Genomic DNA, 20,446 nt, shown 5'->3' with positions numbered 1-20,446 from the left:
TTGACTATGACCAGTGACAATTCTTGTGCCATAAGACTGTACCATGGTGATGTACAAGTTTTAGATGCTGGACTCAGCCTTAGACGACAGACTTAAAAACCAAATCTTAATTCATTTTACCTACCATTTAAAAGTAAAAAAGTTTCAAAAGCTCAACTTAAGTTTACATAGTACACCCCATTCAATATAAACCAGTTCTCTGCAGAAACAAGCCATAACAGATCAGAAGGAGGTCAGCCTTAAAGACATAGCTGATGGGGGGGATGGAAGGGGTATGTTTCAAGGGGTATGTTCAAGTTGCAATGGGGGAGGTTTAGATTGGATATTAGGAAAAACTTTTTCACTAAGAGGGTGGTGAAACACTGGAATGCGTTGCCTAGGGAGGTGGTAGAATCTCCTTCCTTGGAGGTTTTTAAGGTCAGGCTTGACAAAGCCCTGGCTAGGATGATTTAACTGGGACTTGGTCCTGCTTTGAGCAGGGGGTTGGACTAGATGACCTTCTGGGGTCCCTTCCAACCCTGATATTCTATGATTCTATGATTCTATGTGTAGCAACTTCATTGCTACTTACTAGGTTCAAAGCCACCCCTCCCTGCCCAAATTAAATTAAATTTGAGTTACATATCTCTTCTAGATACGTTTCCTCATCTGTATAGTACACCTTGATAAAGAGGTAAAGGCTATTATATTTACACTAGGTGCTTACATTTTCCTTCACCTCAGCTACTTTTCTGAAGTGACAGAATTAGAATAAAACTACTCCCTTCAAATCACAGAATAAGTGTTTTCTAAAAACCACCAAGAATGTGTTTTTAAGCTCATTTTCATTACATTTCATTACAATGTCCAGAAACCTATTTCACTGGAGCTGCTCCTCTGCCTAATTGAAAGACACAGAACTGGAATCGTAAATGTGTTCTTTACTAGCTGAGCAGCATTACAGAACTTTTATGCACTTGAAGAATTTATGCAAGCTAATTCTAGAAGTTTTATTGCTTACTTTGTTTAGTTATGAAACTAAAGTAACATTTGACAGTTTTTGCTAAGTAACTGTAAAAATAAAGATAGCAAATAAAAATGGCTAACTGTAAGGACGAGTGATAGTTTGTTAACTTAAGCAGCAACATACTCTGCACAACAAAAACGATGTGTACTACCGTTCCTCTTCCAAATTTAGGAGAGAGAGAGACAAACTGCCAGAGGTAACAGTGTTCACACCAGTACATTTTTCCATTAGTATAATAGAGAAGCTACCTTCATAGCCTATGAACAAAGAGTTTATCCAGTACACTCAAGAATTTGCTGTGCCATCTGCACCACCTGCTATAAAGTCAGGGGAAAGGTAAGGATGAGAGAATGCACACAAATATGTTTGCATTTCTCATGTGTTCACCAAAACCCCTCTAGCCCCTGGCAAATTGGCTAATGACATCCCCATTGCAAACCAGTTCCTTGTTTGATTTAAAGATAAAATGACTTTAATTAAACTCCTCCCCTCAAGTTAAGAGAAAAATGCCAGCTACACAAGACTTCAAGTTCTTCAGGGCACCAACCATATCTTATGGAATAAAGAACGATGAGTAAGTAGCATACTTTTGAATGCAGTAAGAAAGAGTTTTGTAATTTGTCACCACAGTCCCCCTTTACTTCTGGCAGCGCTCACGTCTGACAGTAGCTGCTGTACAGAGAAAGCACAGTCCCTGTCCCAAGGAGCATACGATCTGATGATCATGCAGAGTCATGGGATATCCTCCCCAAAAGAGATTTGAATACTAAATTTTTATCCAAGAAACTAGGAAACAACATTGACGCTTAGAACAAGTCAACAAGTTTTGCACTTCCTGCACAGAATGTTTAAAACTGTTTAAGCTATTACTTTATGAGCACTTTAAACTTGCAATATGAGTTAGTGAGGGACTTTTGATCATTAACTATGCTATCAAAAAATGGCTTAGATATCCACTGGCCCAAGTTCTTCTCTCAGACATACACCCCCAACCCAACTGACTTAATCAAATGAAAGTCTGAGGGGAAATCAGGACCTTGAATATGCAATGGGGGAGGAGTTGCTAGAAAATATAATTTTAAGTTAAGGTTTCAAGCACACTTCGAGGTTCTCAAAAACGTGCACACTTTTGATTATATTAACAAAGAGGCAATTGTCAGCTGTGGGGGGAGAAGGTAGTCCACGATATAGGGGCCTTACTTATTGTAAGCAGGAATTGCTATTCATAAGAGAGATAGGAAAAGAAAGTTCTGAATAAGGGTGCTGTTTTGTGAGAAACAGCTATATCTTCAAAAAGAAAAGGAGTACTTGTGGCACCTTAGAGACTAACAAATTTATTAGAGCATAAGCTTTCGTGAGCTACAGCTCACTTCATCGGATTCATTTATTATGAAGTGAGCTGTAGCTCACGAAAGCTTATGCTCTAATAAATTTGTTAGTCTCTAAGGTGCCACAAGTACTCCTTTTCTTTTTGCGAATACAGACTAACACGGCTGCTACTCTGAAACCAGCTATATCTTCAGTCAGTCAGATTTTCACTTAGATTGCTGGAATATCTAATTACTGTTGCTTGTATTAGTGCATCTCTCATCAGCATTTATGCAATTATATAATTTATTAGACTCAACTAACAGCTTTGAGATGGAAGCTCTTACAGCAGTGTTTGAACAGATGTCTACTGACCAGGAGTCTGGACCATAGAAGCATTGCTATGCAAATGGCTTTTGTCACAGTGACAAAGCATCTGCAAGTCTTCAAAAAACAACACATGCTGATACTTATAACCAGGTCCAAGAGGCCTAGGATATTAGAGGCTTTACTGACCCTCCATTCCAGCCAAATAAAAAGAAGGGAAAAGAACAAAGCTATCCCAAAAACCTACCCTCAGCACCCTACACAGCTGTTTTGTGTCTGTTTTTACCATCAAGTAAGTTCAGACAAGTTGTTTAATCACATCAGAATTAGAAAGGTAACAACTGCAAGACAAAAAAAACAAATTGTAAAGTGACCTGCACAGATTCCAGCAGCAGCTGGAAGCAGTAAGGGGAGATTTAGTACCAGTAAGTGTGAAGTCTCATAGCCAAGGAGAGAAAAGGCTAGGCAGGGAAGGAGGACATGGCCAAGCAGCTGTACCCAATTATTTAAACACAGTTTCATCTTGTCTCATTAATGCTATCCTAAGATTACTACTTCATCTAACCAAACATTGAGGCTACTGCAAGGATTGGCAAGAAAGTAGTCCACAAGAGGATCTTTATAAAAATGGTCCACAAACACAAAACGTTTGAGAACCACTGTTTAATAAGAAGCACTTGCTGCTCTACTGGTGACCTTTGAAAGGTCAGCAGACGCCCTGCTCATTGTATTATGTAATAAGTCAGATACCTACATTTTTTAAATATGAAGATCCCTAGAAGCTCTATTGATGAAAGTCAAATATAGTAGTCTTAAATGAAAATAAAGCAGAGAAGAAAAAAAAAATCAAGAGTCAGATGAATCCACTGGTTCAGAGGGGCATGACACTCACAAACTGGAATCCAAAGACACTTGCACAAGAACTAAAAAAAGATGTAATCATCTTCCAATCCACCCATATGAGATGCCACTCCAAGTAAACTGTGCACATGTCCAAGATGCACATTATCCTTCTTCTGGCATTCTTCACCCAGCAGTGAAAGCTAACTGTTGACATTTAAATTAACATTGAAACTTAACAAGGATAATACCCACCGACATTGATTTGAGTAATTCACACCTCTGACTGTTTTTATTTCAGGCTGTCTGCAACCTTAGGCTTTTTATATATGAATGTTTAGTTTGTGGCAAGCTAGGGGAACCTACTCCACACTAGCCTTCCATTCTCTAATGTCCATGTGCATCTGCACAGTTAGTTAATGCACCCTGATCTAGACCCGTTTCACAGAGGACTAGATCAAAGAACATTAATATGCTGTTAGAGCACAACATGCTCATGTGAGGGTAGAGTCACACCGCAGCTTGCCACAAACTCACTGTTCCTGTAGACAAGCCCCAAGTTATTTTGCACCTCACTAAACTAATTGTAAAAGGTAAGCTGCAATGGGGCAAGTCATCATTTATACTGGTGAAGCACAACTAGAATAGGAGCTTAAATTGGTGCAGCTACACCAATTTAAAAAAGAATAAAGCATATAGAAAAGGCCTCAGGCTGACGTCACTATACTAGTTTACACACAAGGGTCATCTTCCCTAGAAAGTTTGACTGTGTTTAAAAAAACTGAGTTACATGGAATGATGCTGATCTTGACAAGTAGTGTTCTGCATCTTGTCACAACTCGATTGTTTTTCAAAAGTCCTTTTTAATTATAATTAAGCTTCCTAGCAAAGACAAGCCCTTTGAAATATAAACTAAGACTATCTTCAAAACATAAGAGCAGAGACTTCAGAAAAAGTGGACCACAAAAAGGCAGCCTCTAGAATTAAATACCAGCTCACTAGGCCACTGCTATTGGTCCAATTTAAAGAAAGGAATGGGAGATAAGAAAGTTGGAAATAATGGCTCAAAACAAAAGATGTGGAAGATCTACATTCTACTCCCATCTAGATCAGTTTTTAAGTCAAAAGGAAGTCACAGCAAAAGAGCATATATACCAGCCCTGAGCTGATTAAAGTTCCTACTTTAAAAAAAAAAAAAAAAAAAAAAAGGTGACAACCAAAGTAGTTTTAATCAATCCACCTAATTTACGATATTTCCAAAAGAAAGCCTATTATTGAAAGAGAAAAACATTCCATAAAAAGTCAAGAATCTGAATGTGTAGGTGCAAAACAAGACAGGAAGCAGCAATATCACACAAACTCATTCATGAAAAGCATTATAAATTACAAATTCTGCTGATATTTTATCCTGGAGTCAGAACTATACTCCAGAATGTTAAAACATGATTTAACATTCTGGAGTATGTACTGGGAGGGACCAATTTTGTTAGAGACAAGAGACATCCACAGCAAGCCTGATTGATGGCTTATCTTTCCCCCTCACTTAAACACATGCAATGAAAAGCTTGGGCATCTCATTTTTTACTGAATAAGAGCCAAGCATTCAATTCTCTCCCTTCAGAGATTTGCTAAATCTTTGTAGGGACTTTAAAAATGTGTGAGAGAGACAGAGAGTTTGACTTCAGGCAACAAATTTCATCTCCCTCCTAAATTTTTGTTTCTACTCGGCAAGGCATTTCCTGTAGAACGACTTGATGTTTAACTTCTCAAATATATTTTGTCACAGAAATGAGTACCAAAATTCATGATGCGCTCGTTTCCAGACACTTTGTGTGCATGCACGTGTGTAATATAGTACATGAAACTATTACGATAATTTATAATGCTATACATTATTTCTGTGTGCAAGAATCAATTTTTTCAAAAGACAAACCCCATGATACAAAGAAAACAGTACATAAAAGCAATAAAACTCTTAGAGAAACAAATGCTTCCATAACTATTTTCTGCTGAAACAGTTCATAAGTGATGAAAGCCACCTAAGAGAAGCTCCAGCTTCCTATTACTGTATATGTCAAAGGTCTTATCAGGCACCAGATGGGAAGTAAAGAAAAGTTATGTGGCATATACTTTGTTTGCACGATAACATTAAACACCTAAAATATCCATTGGATATAAATTAGCTATATTGTTGAACTCTTCAAAGTGAAATATTCATCATTTAACAGGAAGCTTGATTACAGTGTGACTTTCCAGGATCAAAAGTACAATGACTTTAAATAGCACAAGATATACAAACTAAGATCAACTCGCTCCCATCCTTCCCATGCTTTTTCCAAAGTCAAAAGCAAGTATTTAAACAGGACTCATCCTGATGAAAAAAGTACACAGACACTGAAAGGTTATTTTAACTACACGCTCTCCTATTTATAAAGCAGCCCTCCTACAAGTTGCATGTCCTCTGGAACGGTGGCCGAATGTTTAGCATATCGGACACAAATACCTTGCAATGCCAGTTACAAAAAGTGCCATGCACACGCCTGTTCTTATTTACAGTGTCTCCTAAAAGTGAGAAGTGGGCTGCATTATCTCCAGTAAATGTAAACAAACTTGTTTGTCTTAGCAAGTGGCTGAACAAGAAGTAGGACTGAGTGGACTTGTAGGCTCTAAAGTTTTAGATTGTTTCGTTTTTGAGTGCAGTTATGTTAAAAAAAAAAAAAAAAAAGAAGCTACATTTGTAAATTGCACTTTCCCGAGAAAGAGATTGCACTAAAATACTTGAATGAGGTGAATTGAAAAAAAACTGTTTCTTTTGTTTATCATTTTTACAGTGCAAATATTTGTAATAAAAATATAAAGTGAGCACTGTAACTTTGTTGGAATTGAAATGAATATATTTGAAAATGTAAAAAAAAAAAATCCAAACAAACAACAAATCATCAATTGAAATTTAACAGTGCGATTAAAACTGCAATTGATTGGAATTTATTTTTTTTAAATCATTTGACAGCCCTACTTTTTTTAAGTGTGTCTCCAGTAGTACGCAAACTTTTCTATGAACCTGTCGATTTAATAACTCAAAATTTAAGTTGTGTTAAAAAAAAAAAAACCTTTGGAAACTTTACACCAATAGAACCATTTTCACTATTACAAAATGCCCTTAAAACATTTGTTTTTAATTTATGCACACACCTTTCTGGAGTATTTGAAATGTAAATATTGCATGACTGGACCTGAAAGCGAAATTGATTTCATAGTCAATTTAACTTTCATTGTCCAAGTTGACAGCAATACAAAGAGTGAATTGGATTTTAAGTTTCCATTTTTAGTACTCTAATGTACATTTTCATAGATCATTGTTAATCAAAATAATTAAGAGCATTAGCTTCTTTTCTTACTGAAAACTTTTTAAATTAATAGGTGTGTGTGTTTCTGTACTTGTATATAAAATGCATTAGTAAGAACACTAATATTTACTGTACAAACCTTCATTATAAGTTAAAGGAAAGGCTACCATGAACATTTCCTTCCTCTGAACTGGTCTACATGATGTGATGCTCACAAATACCAGCAGCTGCTGGCACTCTACCCAACCTAAAGGGTCCCATCATTTCTAACATTAATGGAAACGCACCCGTGGAAGCACTGGTGAAGAGACAATGGCCAAAAATGTGTTTTGAGCACAGGAAGTTCACCCCCAGATTAACTATAGTGATGCCTCCATAATGCGTAAAAGCAGTCCTTTTTCACCTGGAAAGAAGATCTTGTGGTTTTAACCACATGGCTTAGGTCCTGGACAATCTAGAAGCCTCTTTTATCTTCAGATCTTACCCCAGAAGCAGAAGGGAGATAAAGCATTTAAGTAAGTGGTTTCCAAATATGACCATAGAGATGGGAATAAGGTTTTCCCAATGGAGGACCTCAAATCTGGAATCTGTCTCCCCCACTGATCCAACAGAACTAGAGAGAGAGTCAGCAATATGCCCAGAAAGTCAAGACCCACCTATTTACACAGACTTTTGCTATATTTTATAACTAAATAGTCATCTAAACAATCAAAGCATACTGCTGAAGTTAATATTTTCCTATGGGCAGGCTACATTGCCTGATATTGTTAGTTCCCATCTGATATAAGACAATGAGTGCACCAAGTGGAATATGGTTGGTTCTGGATTATTTAAAAAAAAAAAAAAAAAGTTATAAAAGCAAACACTGAGATTAAGTCTATAATATAGATCTCTAGCTCTAGCTATATATGCCAGCAAAGCAGTCCTAGGATGTATGCACCTTATACTGGCAAAGCTGTGTTGTTGCCGCCGATACGGAGGGTCCCTGGTATAGGTCTCCCACTTATCCATTGTTATGCATATCTGTCACTCATCAATAGGGGAACATGTTCCGACTGACGTCTGTCCCAATCTGCATATCCATCATTTGCACTTACTGTACTGTACTCGCTTCACCTTTTGTGTCACTTTTCTGTTGGTGCTTACTACCCACCAGCAGCCAACGCACCCTGTCCCACTCCCCCCCCACGCCTCCCGTCCACAGGGCCGCCGCTCAACTGCTCTCCCTCCCAGTGCCTCCTTCCTACCACAATCAGCTATTCAGCAGCATTCATCAGGCACAGTTGGGGGTAGGGGGGAAGAGAGGGAGGAGCAGAGACAGGGTGTGCTCGGAGGAAGGGGCGGAACTGGATGGGGCGGTGTAAGGGACTGCGGAAGACTGTTATGGCCTAGCTAGGGAACTTTTGCTTTCTCGAGCCGAGAGGCTACTGTGGGACACAGATAGCTGCTTTGTTATTGTAGGAGATAGTTCTTGAAGGACACAGCTGCTGTGTTATTGCAGGATATAGATAGTTCTTGAAGGACATAGCTGCTTTGCATGGCCCTTCGCCAGGTAGTAGAAAGCCCGCCTTTAAGAAGCGCCTAATTCTATATTCATGAGCTGTTTTTGTGTTGTGCTTATTAAGGCTGACTGTCCGCCCCTCCATTGGACTCCGTCCCAGGCAGAGCTCCGGTGTGCTGGGTTCCCCGCCTTCGTGACTGCAACGCTTGGAGTCCCCGTTGCGGGTGGGTCAGTAAACCTTCAGTAAAGCCAATAACTCGCAGCTGTGTGTAAGCCTCGTTTTTCTCAGAGTACTCCTGCTGGACCTGTGGTGCTTCAAGCACCATGGCCCAGAATAGACAGGAAGAGGCAGGGCAGCCATGAGTATGTACAGCTTATTCCAAGCCGCCGCCACCACTACCAAGCAAAACAAGCTATATGAGCAAAAGTGCAGCTTTGCTAGTATAACTGCAGCTATACTAGCTGCTCTGGCAAAAGCCCCTATGTCAGTCACAATTCATACCTCACCACACCCCTCACTGACATAACTATACTGCCAGAAGTCTGTAGCATACACCTGACTATGAAATATTAGTTAATACAATTCAAATACACTAGCAGACTGAAAATATTCAATCTCACTCAAAAGAAGAGCCATCATGCTATATTTAAAAAAATCCATACAGTAAAACCTGAAACCATGGGTTATGCTACCATTCCTAAACGTGGACTGCTTTAGACTGCAGGCATGTTTTGAGAGTTCTGAATATGGCTGATCCAAGACCAAAACCACTCCCCCTTTAAATACATGTGCTCATATTTGGCAACCAAATATGAAATATTTTACAATCAGACAGCATAAGAAGTTCAAAAACAGCCTTTTTGATATTGCTAGCATTCTAATTTAGCTGCTGTCAAGTTTATGTAGGATAGAGAGTGAACTTTAATAGCTTTTTTGAAGCGGAAAGGAAGGAAGGGAAGAGATTTTTTTAAAGGAATTAGACACCTAATTCTCAGAAAAGTCCCTCCCCAGAGATTTGTGCATCACCAGTTTATTTAGCTAGAAGAAAACAACTTTAAAGCACAGATGACTTGCAATTAGCCTTCACAGTGTTTCTAATCAATTTTGTTAGGCAACTGAGGGGCTATTTTTGCTTGAGACTACCAAGAACGGTGGCACTATCACATATCTCAGGGGATGGTGGAGAAAGACCAAGCTCTGTCTGAGAATTCATGCGACTCAAAGTAGCCTTATGTGGAAGGGTTTCTGTTTTTTAAAATGAAAACTGGAAGGAATGCAGTGAGAAGCCAGTGACCGATCATAACCCCCAAAATATGTCCTGTAAAAGCCTTAAGTTGTTTTACAAAAAGATGGTCTAATGTGAAAGTTAAACAGTGGGAAAGCAATGAGAGTTTGAAATGCCAGTACATGACTTGCATTTCCTCAAAAACATTAAAGCAATCACATTTCTTACAATTAAGATGTGTGGAAGATCTAGCAATTCTTGGATTTCATTGGGTACTACATTCTGGTTACTTCAGCAACCAAGCATGCTGTTTCTAAGGCCCTTAAATTTTGCTGGCATAAATGGGAGAGGGAGGAGGAAAAGTCACCCCTAACTGACACATGCCTATGCTAGCAAAAGCCCCAGTGTAGATGCAGTTATACTGGCAAAAGAAATGATTTTGTTGGTATACAGTTTAATATGTTCAGGAAACTGGTATAAGCTATATAACCAGCAAAACTGCATCTACACCAGAAGGATATGCTGGTATAGCTATACTAGCAAACCCTACGGCAGTGTACCATATTTAAAACGCAGAAGAGATTTTCAAGACTGGATGCCTAAAATGTTCTGAAGAGCTGAACCAACAGCTCCCTACTGAGGTCAGTGGGAAGCTTCTGCATGTCTAGCACCTCTCAAAATCTGGCCACTTATTGAAGAGCCTAATTTTAGGTATCCACTTGTAAAACAAATCTACACCAGGAGCTGTACAAGTGAAATGGACACCCAGTTCCTTCCCATGCAGAAAACAAGACACATGAACATGTTAAACAACAAACAATAAAGAAGCTCACCTTTCATAAGCAAGGACTTTGGTAACGGCCAAATTCATTATTGCTCTTAAATTTTCAATCCTTTTATGACGTTTTTAACTATAAAATATCGTTACGTTACAGATATGGCTCGTTGTAGGTAAAGACGAAGGGTGGAGTTTTTAAAATCGCTTACTGAGAGCAACGTCTTTTGTGTTGGTATTCTCCATTTCCCGCCTTCTGAATTCTAAGATCCATATTTATTTGTGGGCATTTGGTGAAATGTTCAACCCCTGCATGGATTAAGATCCACAAGAAAGGTCACTGTGCATTCCATGCTTATCCTTTTTCTCAGACTATCAGCATCCTTGAAAGGATTTCTACTGGCAGAACACAGCATTTCTTTATAACATACTTTCAGGAAGAGTACTCAAGAGACAGTGTGCGCCTTCATAATTCACTTGAGGTTTATTAAAGTGCATCCATGTTTCCACGTTATCTAGAATGGGGGCAACACAACAGCCTTCTGCCATCTGGAATTCATCTGAACACCAAAAGCTTCCCATTTTTTACCACAGATCATCACTTACAATACATTAGGAATAGGGAATTCAGGTTGCCAAGAGACTGGAAAAAGGTACAGGCATGACTTCCCACTCTGGTCAAGCTGCTTTGCCATTTGTAGAGCCCACATAGGATCAGGAGGTCTCCAAAAAGATAGAATCTTTCTCACACCACCCAACCCACTCCCAGCAAAAGCTTTTTATTCAGCTTTAGGCCTGTCCTGTTTCCAGGTTCTGCAGTAGCCCTGACTGATGCATACAGAGAGACAACTCTATTCCCTTAGATGTAGCCACAAGTTACCTTTGAGTTCAAGCATTTAACATTTCAGGAAAGAGCGAACACATTACTCTTTAAAATGATAATCCTTGTTAGCTTTACAGCAGCCTACAAATTATTGCAGTTCTCTCCTCCACCTCCTGCCACAACTTAAATAATTGAACATTATCCATTTTGTCCCCATATTTCCCTGCTCCAAGGAGATACATGCAGTCTTCTCCTTCACAAAATATATAATCTGTTGATTTATAAAAGTTACTACTACTTATTCCATCATCAGGAAACGGGTTTGCACATAATACAACAAACTAAGGGGAAAAAATCGTATTGGCCAGAAGTGTGGCACAGGTAAAAGTATCTAATTTCCTGCCCAGTGAATAATACGGGAGGCTGATGAGTTGCCAGTCAGATGACTGGTGATCAGAAAGGCTAAGAGAGAGAAACAGAATGCCCATAAAAGATGGTGCTTCTGGGGAGATGTGCTAATTATAGATGTCCACCATACAAATAATGCCTTAAAAAGAAAGGGGTGGGGCCAGGGAAAATTGCTCTGCTGAGGCTTGGTCTACACTTCAAAGTTAGATTAAAAGGAGTGTGAAAAACCACACCACTGACTGACAGAGACATGTTGACCTCACTCCAGGGTTAGGACACAGCTATAGCAACAGAAGAATGCTTTTGTCAATGTACCTACTGTTGTTCAAGGAGGTAAATGTTCCTACACCAACGGAAGACCCCTTCAGTAAGTGTAGCCTATAGCTACACTATGCAGTTCTGCCAGTGTAGCTATGGCATTGTGCTGTCATACAGGCAGGTAGTTAGTTTTGCCAGAAAGGCTAGCAATCCTAATAGGCTTTGTTACAAAACTGAAATTCATTCACAGCTGCAACACACAGTTTGATTTTCGGAGAGAAACAACATCTAGCATTTTGTTACAGCCTGGTAACCATAAATTCAGTTACAGTTGCCAAGGCCAAGCACCTTAGTGTAAATCAGAGATTGACTTGCAATTTTTAAAACTTTTGGATTAAAAAAAGTCTATTTGGTTAATACGTGAAACACAAACCAGTTTATTATACTTTTTGGGTTAAAAGGGAAGAAGCACAATTTTTTAAAAAGTGTGGTGAATTAACAAGAACAGCTCAAATTAAAGTTAGCGGGCTTGAATTATTACAACAGTGAATGTGCATTGTTTAAATGATGTGCAGGCCCAGTTTAGACAAGATATTGTAACTCATGTTGCCGTTGCACGCTGTATCAGCCACTGCCTTGAGCTTGCTATTCTAAATCAAGACTATCCCAGACTGAAATTTTGAAAATCCTTTTCAAATTAGCTACAATAGATTTTGGTCATTGCCCTGTATCTCGTTCAGGATGTACAGCAGAAAGTCAGCCAGGGGCTGACATAGCCCAAATTAGGGGCACTCTTAAGGAAATCAAAAGGAGATTCTGTTTTGTTCTCCAGAATATCAACTTTCATTTTTAAGAGAACAATGTCTCTAGCTTTTATGGTTACAAAGAAAACTTAAGCACCATGAGCCAGATCCAATCCAAGCCTTCTGCAGATTCTTATGAAGGCATCCGTTGTAACAATAGCTCTGAGGGGTGTGAACTGCCCATTCATTTCACTAAGGTGTTAAATCCAATGCCTACGGATGATAATTTAATTGTTGATCATTTTGTTCCTCATGTAAGAATTGAGAGGGAGAGTTACAGGCCTGAATAGTTTTGGTGCCAGACGTGAATGGCATTTAAGACATACAGCCATTTTCTTCACCCCACAAAATAAAGGAGCTAAGTCCAAGGAGCCTAGCGAGGCACACTGAAGCACTACAGAGCGGGAGCAGAGCAGATTTCAAGGAGTCCAGTGAGAGCACACACTTTCTCAACATCTGCACAATCGACAAAAAGCAACATTGCATTTGGCAACTCCCAGGGGTGTAGCTTGGAAGAGTACCACCACCTAATTCCCTTACTCTATCTCTCTCCCCATATCCATCCCTTGACTAAAGGCTCTTACTTTTCCAGGAGACAATCTCTTGTTCAAGGCTTTGCAAGAGCTAGAAGGTGCTAGGCTGAAATTCCCAGCAATGAAAGACAACCATCTTTAGGCATGGCAAATCTGAGGGGATAACTTTTCTGCATCTTTGGAGACAAAGCTGCTGGGGGAATGAGTAAATAAAATATATATATCAATAAGATCTGACAGAGCTGACAGATTTAACAGGCTACAACCACCACCATTCACATGATTTCAATGCTTTGACTCCACATACTGATTGTATCATAAGAAGAGACATAGGCTCATTGTGGCAGCGCACAGACTGTCTGCTAAACAATTTTACACATGGACTGAGTGAGGAGGAAGAGTGCTCTGTGTCCATGGTTGCCACTGAAATTATACTCATATTACATAACAGATCTACAAGTGGCAATGCACATGCAGGTTTAAGAGACCTTTTAACTGCCAGGCCACCTGCCTTTCTGGTTACAGTGCTCTTCTTAGCAATACCATGTTTACTGTCCCCTTAGCTCTATAGTGGAAGAATGTGGGGTTTTCACAAACTTAAACAAGCCCCCCCCCCCCCACACACACACACACTTTTTAATATATAAAGGAGCATATATATGTATATTTTCACATGCACACATATATGGACGGAGCAAAAAGACTTAATGCAGATAGGATTAAGCAGCCCTCCTCTAGTTACGTTGAAACACCAGACGCTATTCTCTACTGGCTCGAAGGAGGTCAGGGAAAAAAAATCCCAAATGTGTGGACAGATTCACAATAAGCACTCAACTTCAACAGCAGGCAGCACAACAGTAGCGTTGTTCTGAATGATCAAATCTAGATTTCAAACGAAAGGGACATCATCTATAATACCATTTCAGTATTAGAATTTTTTACTTGAGCTTAGTCTCATTTTTAATTGCCACTCTCAGGTGAGCACTGACAGAAGCATGTTTATAATAAAGCAAAGACAAAAAAAAAAAAAGGGCAAGAGTCAGACACTTAAAAAAGAAAGAAAAAAACATGGAAAAATCCTGACAGTTGTCCAAAACAAAACACAATGTCTTTACACCGTCACAAATGCAATAATATTCCACAAACTTTATTTCAGAGACTAAGACCTCAGCCTGAAAACTGGAACCGCCAAAGTCTTAGCTGCCTGTGGACAATGAAGTTCCCAGCCTAGGTATAAAAGATATACCTTCTCTAACAAATTGTTCACGTTTCATTTTGCAGATTTTACTAGGCAAAGTTATATTATGTTTTACAATTAAGACTTAAATAATTCCTGCTAAAGTCTTGTGCTGTGTCAGTTCATGCATAGTTATGAAAGGTACAATACATAATTATATTAGTCATATTCACCAGCATAGTAAAAAGCAATTAACAAGTTCTTTAAGAACAGAAAAAAAGATGTCCTCACAAACAGGAGTGTTGGATCTTGTTCAGGACATTGTCATCAAGCTATTTAACAGATCAGAATTAAAAAGTACAAAAACACTCAGCTGTTTGTAATAGTCCCTTGAAATGAGACTGTTCATGAGTGTGCTGGGTAGTTGACACATGCTGTTCTTTAAAAAAAAAAAAAAATGCAGCAAAAAAGAAGGGTGGGGAGAAATAAGGAGTCTACATTCAGCGGGGGGGGGAAAAGCAGGTAAATAATTTCCATCCCATCATACTTTCTTTAGAGAAACATTTATCTCTTCAAATTAAAGAAAAACAAACCACAATTGTAAAGAGAGAAAGGTACTAGGAAAAAAAAAAAAAAAAAAAGTCAGACCTCCAATGACAACTCATTATTAAAGCTGATACTTTTCCTCCCACTAATATATACAAATACAGGTTTACAGTTAGCTCTGTAAGGTTGTCATAATAAGCCACAATACTTAAGCAAATAACAAAAGCTTACTCTAAAGCTCCCAGAAGTCACACCAGATAGAATTAAGGGTTAAAAAAAAAAATCAGACATTCTGTTTACAAGCTAAAACTTGATGCAAAAGATCTGAAGTTCAACCACAGGCAGCAGCTTTGATCTCTCTCTCTCTCTCTCTCTCTCTCTCTCTCTCTGTAATTATTTCAATCACAATGTAGGTAAATTTATGGAACACGTTTAATTCACATTTAGAGACTATTGAGTGGTAACAGAGCAAGAAGTGTGGTAAGAACCATGTTTAACTCATAATTTACAGCATATAGGGGGTATAATAATGCATGTATAGGGGTACAAAGGGCACAAGTAGTGAAGTAACAGGCAACCATCTAGATTTTCAGTACAATTTTGTTCAACCATTGGACCCTGTCTATAGCGGGAGTTCAAACACTGACCTTTTGTAAGACATTAGCAACGGACATGATCGGTGCCGTATGGACCTGTTCTCACCAACCATGTGTTCACCAATGCAGCCAGACATGCTCAAGCACAATTTAGCCACCTAATACCCCCTTGAGAACTTTGGTCGGGTCCGGGCAGGTAGGAGCTACCCCATCGCGGGCCGGAGCAGTTACTCCATGGGAGCACCCAGAGCATCCAGAAGAGTCCACTCTTACCAGCAGAAACAGAAGGAAGCATTTCCAAGCGATGCCACCGCCCAGAGGCCAAGGCAACCTTTGGGAGCGCTGTCTGGCCACAGCCACGCTGCCCTGCTAGCTGGGTCAGGCGTCACCGATGAGCCCCAGCCCCCGGGAGCTCGCCATACTCCGACCGGGACCCGGGCTGCAGAAAACCATTTCAACCTGTTCCTCTGGGGGTGGGAGGAATCACATGAACGCCCTTCTGGCGCTTCCGCTTCCAGCCAGGGCAGCGCTTATCCTATGGCCCCGGGGCCCGTGCCAGCAGCGTGCTCGGCCGCCAGGGTCCCTGCCGGGACACCTCGGGGGCTTCCCTCGCACAGCCGCCCGCAGGACCTGGCGCCGCCCGCGGGCTGGGCAGGGAGGGGGAGAGAGACGCACAAGGCGGAGGGAGCGGCCCTGAGCCTCACCTGTCAGCCCGGCCTCCCGCAAGCATCCCCCGCCCGGGGCGCCGCCGGCCAGCGAGCCGCAGCTGCCGGGCCCGAGGGAGCCCACGCACTGGGCGGGGGCTGGACCGAGCCCGGCAGGAACAGCTGCGGCGGCAGAGGAAGGAGCCACCCAGCCCGGGCTCCTCCTTCCCCTCTCCCGGCCGGGAGAGCGCGGCGCTGCCCCCGGGGCACGGAGCCGGACAGCGGGCGCCTCTCGCGGACCCTGCCCCGCGGCTCGGGCCGGCCCCCAGCGCTCGGGTACGGAGGGGGCGGGATCCAGCCTCCCGCCGCCGCCGCCTGTCAGCCCCTTCCCCCGCTCGCTCGCTCACCTGCCGCTGCCCCCCCCCCCCCGCCCGGGACTCACCCCCGCAGCCGCTGCGCGCCCGGCCGGGCCCCCGCCCCCCGCTGCAACCTCAGGAGCAGCCAGACCCGCCGCCGCTGCTTGGGGAGGAAGCGGCCACCATGTTACTTTCACCCCCGCAAGCGGCTGGAGGCGGATCCCGGCCCCGCCCAGGCCTGGGGAGCGGGCCAACACGGGCTGCGCCGCCCGCCGCTTCACCGCCAGGGGGCGGCAGAGCGCAACGGCCGCCCCGCGCGGCCTTGCCCGCGGCGTGCGCAGAGCGCCGCGCCCCCTCAGCCGCCTAGCGCCGCCTTCCAGGGCCTGGTGCAGGCACAGCTTGAACCCGTATAATACTGGGCTGGGGTGGTGGGGCTGGTACCAATGCAGCCCCAGAGATACCAGCGCACGCCCGGGTGCTGCACCCGCTGGGAGGAGTTATTATTATAGAGGTGTAGCTTATTCCCCTCCCCTCTACAGGGATAAGCTATATCCGTATACACACATTTATTCCTGTGTCCTGGTGCCCCCATCCCTGTCAGCACAATAACTTGTGTGTGTTGACAAGCCCTCGGGCTAACATTTCTGGTGCTTAAAGTTAGGTACCTAAATAAAAGTGGAGCTGCCCAGGGGAAGAAAAAGATGCACCTATAGCCAGGGGTGCTGGAATAATGTGTGGAGGGTTTTTAGCCCACGAAAGCTTATGCCCAAATACATTCGTTAGTCTCTAAAGTGCGACAAGTACTCCTCATCCTTTTTGCTGATACAGACTAACACGGCTATCACTCTGAAACTGTAAATCCTGTGTATGATGGAAAACACTTCCAGCTAGTGGTGGGTGCAGATGCAACCCTAGTTCCAGCACCTACACCTGCAGCTCTGGTGCTGACTTGGTAGAGTTTTACACTTCTTTTGCAAATGACTGCCTATGGCAATCAAACCCTGAGTGTTTCTGAAAGAACTTTCGACTCCACATACAGATAGGGAGGCTCTCCCGGCGCAGAACTTTTACAAGCCTACAAGTATTTATACACCAACGTAATCAGACACACTGCGTTCATCCATTAAGGCATTTATATTTATGCTGTTGTAAGTGCTGACATTTTACTTTACCATCAAAGACTAGCCCTGAGACTAAAAAGCTGTGCGTCTTCCAAAGCAGGTACCATTTTCTGTAATGGGAAGAAACATAAGTACTAAACAAATACAAGAGAGCTCATGAATTTCTTCCCTCTGTAAACACGACAGGTCTTTGCACTAATCTTTCAGACGGAAAAAGGAAAAGTATTAAACAGAGGCCAAAAAGCACCAGTTTCCTTTAATGTTAAGTTTCAGAGTAGCAGCCGTGTTAGTCTGTATTCGCAAAAAGAAAAGGAGTACTTGTGGCATCTTAGAGACTAACAAATTTATTTGAGCATAAGATTTCATGAGCTACAGCTCACTTCATCGGATGCATTTAATCATCTTCATCAGATCCTTTAATGTTAAAGCTCCCATCATTTCCTTTGAGGTAAGCTCTAAAATTTGTTATTGTAACCTACAGTGGGTGCACTGCTGAAGATCCATTTACAAATTATTTCAGGCCAAATCTCTGGCAAAACCATTGAAGTTAAAGATTAAGGATTGAGGGCCTGATCCTGTATCCCTTATTCATCTGTGTAGTTTTTAGACCAGATTATATTACACCTGTGTAAATCAGAAGTAATTCCTCTGAAGTCAGTGGTGTTACCCCAGTATAAAGCCACTGAAAATGAGAGAAGAATCAGGCCCATCGCATGAAATGATACAAAATGCGCCAGAAAGACTTCTTCAAAGCCTCTTCCATAGCTGCCCCTGTTCATCCTTGGAAGACAATCAGGGAAAAAGTGGGGTTAGCAGGGCAACACAGAAGAGATAAATCTGTACTTCTTAGCAACTCCCTTCCAGAGGGTTAGTAAATGAGAATAACTGATCCTCCCACGTAAAAGGCTGATTTTCTGGAAATTCTAGAGGGCAACCTCAAGAAGTTTCCTGTTCTCATTCTACAGATTTCATCATGGGAGATGACGATTTAACTACCAATTGTGTAAAGGCTGCTCGAAAGATAATACCTAAATTATTTACTTTCACCTTGCAGTCAACCCTTGAGTTTTGCAGAGAGCCTATAATTTAAAAATCTTACATTATAATCATCCATTCACTTCTCTTTCTGCACAACCATACTGAGATCTCTGTTTGGGGTGGGTTCAGCCAATTGTCAAGAATCCGTTACATTAATTTACCACACAATACTGACAAACCTGCAGCTGCAGGAGGCCTGCAGCAGGGCATGGGCCCCCCACTACAAGTGAGATTTTACTCTCATGTTGCATTGGTACATGGGTGGAGCATGGGATGATTTTTGCTGATTGAGCTCTTTGATAAAAATAGTTTGAGTTTCCTGGGGAATCAAGGTGCCTTCCCTTTACCATGTTCCTGGCAGACCACTTCAGGTCTCTCTTACCCTCCTGTTTACAGGTTTCAGAGTAGCAGCCGTGTTAGTCTGTATTCGCAAAAAGAAAAGGAGTACTTGTGGCACCTTAGAGACTAACAAATTTATTAGAGCATAAGCTTGCGTGAGCTACAGCTCACTTCATCGGATGCATTTGGTGGAAAAAACAGAGGAGAGATTTATATACACACACACAGAGAACATGAAACAATGGGTTTATCATACACACTGTAAGGAGAAAGAAAAGGAGTACTTGTGGCACCTTAGAGACTAACAAATTTATTAGAGCATAAGCTTTCGTGAGCTACAGCTCACTTCATCGGATGCATCACGAAAAGCTTATGCTCTAATAAATTTGTTAGTCTCTAAGGTGCCACAAGTACTCCTTTTCTTTTTGCGAATACAGACTAACACGGCTGCTACTCTGAAAACTGTAAGGAGAGTGATCACTTAAGATAAGCCATCACCAGCAGCAGGGGGGGGAAAGGAGGAAAACCTTTCATGGTGACAAGCAAGGAAGGCTAATTCCAGCAGTTAACAAGAATATCAGAGGAACAGTGGGGGGTGGGGTGGGAGGGAGAAATACCATGGGGAAATAGTTTTACTTTGTGTAATGACTCATCCATTCCCAGTCTCTATTCAAGCCTAAGTTAATTGTATCCAGTTTGCAAATTAATTCCCCTAATGCCCCTACTCTACTTGCGCTACATTGATGACATCTTCATCATCTGGACCCATGGAAAAGAAGCTCTTGAGGAATTCCACCATGATTTCAACAATTTCCATCTCACCATCAACCTCAGCCTGGACCAGTCCACACAAGAGATCCACTTCCTGGACACTACGGTGCTAATAAGCGATGGTCACATAAACACCACCCTATATCGGAAACCTACTGACCGCTATTCCTACCTACATGCCTCTAGCTTTCATCCAGATCATACCACTCGATCCATTGTCTACAGCCAAGCGCTACGATATAACCACATTTGCTCCAACCCCTCAGACAGAGACAAACACCTACAAGATCTCTATCATGCATTCCTACAACTACAATACCCACCTGCTGAAGTGAAGAAACAGATTGACAGAGCCAGAAGAGTACCCAAAAGTCACCTACTACAGGACAGGCCCAACAAAGAAAACAACAGAACGCCATTAGCCATCACCTTCAGCCCCCAACTAAAACCTATCCAACGCATCATCAAGGATCTACAACCTATCCTGAAGGATGACCCATCACTCTCACAGATCTTGGGAGACAGACCAGTCCTTGCTTACAGACAGCCCCCCAATCTGAAGCAAATACTCACCAGCAACCACACACCACACAACAGAACCACTAACCCAGGAACCTATCCTTGCAACAAAGCCCGTTGCCAACTCTGTCCACATATCTATTCAGGGGATACCATCATAGGGCCTAATCACATCAGCCACACT

The 20,446-nt window shown here is 41.8% G+C and overlaps 1 protein-coding gene across 3 annotated transcripts in view; it reads right to left on the bottom strand.

Moving 5' to 3' along the window:
- DENND4C (DENN domain containing 4C) overlaps positions 1–16,942 on the bottom strand; it is a 115,549-nt gene extending 98,607 nt beyond the window's left edge. For 2 of the 3 annotated variants that reach the window (XM_038401203.2, XM_038401206.2), the window contains exon 1: positions 16,561–16,942. The gene's annotated coding sequence lies outside the window, so the exon portion shown is untranslated. Of the gene's footprint in view, positions 1–16,178; positions 16,209–16,560 lie in introns of those variants that run through there. The other variant, XM_038401204.2, reaches the window with a different exon arrangement.
- Positions 16,943–20,446: the final 3,504 nt, after the last annotated feature.

Source organism: Dermochelys coriacea, chromosome 5 (assembly GCF_009764565.3).
Source record: "Dermochelys coriacea isolate rDerCor1 chromosome 5, rDerCor1.pri.v4, whole genome shotgun sequence".
NCBI lineage: Eukaryota > Metazoa > Chordata > Testudines > Dermochelyidae > Dermochelys > Dermochelys coriacea.
This window is presented reverse-complemented; position numbering and strand designations above follow the sequence as displayed.